Source organism: Mus caroli, chromosome 14 (genome assembly GCF_900094665.2).
Source record: "Mus caroli chromosome 14, CAROLI_EIJ_v1.1, whole genome shotgun sequence".
Lineage (NCBI taxonomy): Eukaryota > Metazoa > Chordata > Mammalia > Rodentia > Muridae > Mus > Mus caroli.
This window is the reverse complement of record NC_034583.1, coordinates 72,465,797-72,468,964: the sequence shown is the minus strand read 5'-3', so window position 1 is coordinate 72,468,964 and position 3,168 is coordinate 72,465,797.

Sequence of the window (3,168 nt, the reverse complement as noted above, 5' to 3'; positions counted from 1 at the left end):
TACAACCACTCTGGAAATCAGTCTGGTGCTTCCTCAGAAAATTGGACATAGTACTACCAGAGGATCCAGTAATACCTCTCCTGGGCATATATTCAGAAGATTTTCCAACCAGTAAGAAGGACACATGCTCAACTATGTTCATAGCAGCCTTATTTGTAATAGCCAGAAGCTGGACAGAACCCAGATGCCCCTCAACAGAGTAATGGATACACAAAATGTGGTACATTTACACAATGGAGTACTACTCAGCTATTAAAAAGANTGAATTTATGAAATTGCTAAGCAAATGGATGGACCTGGAGGACATCATCCTGAGTGAGGTAACCCAATCACAAAAGAACTCACATGATATGTACTCACTGATAAAAAAAAATTTATCCACAATTTGAACCAACCAGAACTTTTTGGGAAAGTGATTTGGAGTGACTTTTCCTTGTTATAGAATGCATTACACTTTCAGGATACTCAACATTGTATGGCAACTCGGATCACTGATGTGAAGTCCCCCCCACCCCGCCCTGCAGTGACCCTGGTATATTGGTATAGCAAATTGATGATTGCCTCCCCTGAAAATTTGGGTAAACACTGTATTTGCAAGAGCTATTTATTCCTTCTTCCTTTATTATTGGGACCCATGATATATGAATTTTCTTTCAGAATTAAGTTCCTAATCTCCCTTATATCCAGGTGCTATGTGAGAGAATTCAGATGAACAACATATAAGACATATATAATCACTGTCTCTCGTGCTGTTGTGAAATGAAGATAGCTGGCTTATTCTTCATTTATCCATCCTTGCTCACTTTCAGCAATCTCTGAAGCAGCTTCCCTGGATGCAAAGGTAGAAATGGGCACCAGATGGTGATAGAGCCTATGCATGTTTGAGAGCTGGGTAGTTATCAGAGAGCAGAGATGTTATCTTTTGCATGAACTACCAAACACAATGAAAATAAATATCTGTGGCATTATAATTTTGCTTCCTTAGTCCATTAGTCTTTGTTTGTACCATAAAATATATACTACTTTATAGCATTATGGTTTTTTTTTTCATTTTTTTAATTAGGTATTTATTTCATTTACATTTCCAATGCTGTCCCAAAAGTCCCCCACATGCTCCCCCACCCACTCTCACTTCTTGGCCCTGGCATTGCCCTGTACTGGGGCATATAATGTTTGCACGACCAATGGGCCTCTCTTTTCACTGATGGCCGACTAGGCCATCTTCTGATACATATGCAGCTAGACTAGACAGGAGCTCTGGGGGGAACTAGTTAGTTCATATTGTTTTATTTTTAATTCATTATTCATTTTTTACACTACATATTCCATTTCCCATGTGCCTCCATCTACTCTCTGACTGCTCCACATCCCATACTTCCACCCCACCCCACCCTGTCTCCAGGTGAATGCCCCTCACCCCATCTGACCTCCAAACTCCCGAGGGCCTGCAGTCTCTTGAAGGTTAGGTGTATGGGTTGGGGGGCTTCATATCAGCTAGTATAAGCTGTCTATTTGGTGGTCGAGTATTTGAAAGATCTCAGGGGTCCAGATTAATTAAGACTGCTGGTCTCCTACAGGGTCACCCTTTTCCTCAGCTTCTTTCAGCCTTCCATAATTCAACAACAGGAGTCATCTGCTTCTGTACATTAGTTGGGAGCAAATATCTGCATCCAACTCTTTCAGTTGCTTGATGAGTCTTTGGAGGGCAGTCATAATAGATCCCTTTTTGTGAGCACTCCATAGCCTCAGTAATAGTGTCAGGCCTTGGGACCTTGAGTTGGATCTCACTTCGGACCTGTCGTTGGACCATCTTTTCCTCAGGTTCCTCTCCATTTCCATCCCTGTAATTCTTTCAGACAGGAACAATTATGGGTCAGAGGTGTGACTGTGGCATGGCAACCCCATCCTTCACTTGATGTCCTGTCTTCCTGCTGGAAGTGGGCGCTATAAGTTCCCTCTCCCTACTGTCAGGCATTTCATCTAAGGTCCCACCCTTTGAGTTCTGGGAGGCTCTCACCTGCCAGGTTTCTGTGCATTCAGGGGAGTTCCCCCAACCTCCTATTTCCTGAGGTTGCCTGTTTACTTTATTTCTGCTGTCCCTCGGGGCTTCAGTCCTTTTCCCTCACCCAATATCCGATCATGTTCCTCTTTCCCCCAACTCTATCCCACTTCCTTTAGTTTCCTTTCCAGGTCCCTCCTTACCTCCCCACTTGTGATTGATTTCTTCTCTTTCCCAAGTGGGACTGGGGTGTCCTCACTTGGACCTTCAGCTTATTGAGTTTTTTGAGTTCTGTGGACTGTATCTTGTGTATTCTGTAATATTATTAATTTTTGCCTAATATCCACTTATTAGTGAGTACATACCATGCATGTCTTTTGGGGTCTGAGTTACCTCACTCAGGATATTTTCCAGTTCTCTCCATTTGCTTGCAAAACTCAGGATGTCCTCGTTCTTAAAAACTGAGTAGTATTCCTTTGTGTAAATGAACCACACTTTCTGTATCCATCCTTCTATTGTGGGACATCTAGGATGTTTCCAGCTTCTGACTATAACAAATAAGGCCAGAAAATTGGAAATAGATCTACCTGAAGACCCAGCTATACCACTCTTGAGAATATACCCAAAGATGCCCCACCATGCAACAGGGGCATGTGTTCCACTATGTTCATAGCAGCCTTACTTGTGATATTTCATAGCATTATGATGAGAGTAAATACCCTACTGTGTACAAAGCATCACAAAGCAATACATGACAAACACTAAATTGTATGAAAGTGTTTGCCAATGCTTCTATTATTACCAATTTTTGAAACACTATGCATCCAGAAAATATCGGTAAACACTCAGAATGATTTATTGTTAAAAATGGTCTAACACCATGATTAAGCCCTTAATGCTGTACTCACATAATATTAACCCAGATCTATTTTACTTGTCAAAGTTTCACAAAATTACAGGGAAAATATCCACTTACTAGTGCATATATACCATACATGTCCTTTTGGGTCTGAGTTACCTCACTCAGGATGATATTTTCTAGTTCCATCCATTTGCCTGCAAAACTAAGGATGTCTTCGTTTTAATAGCTGAGTAGTATTTCATTGTGTAAATGAACCACATTTTCTTTATCCATTCCTCTATTTTGGGACTTCTAGATTGTTTCCAGC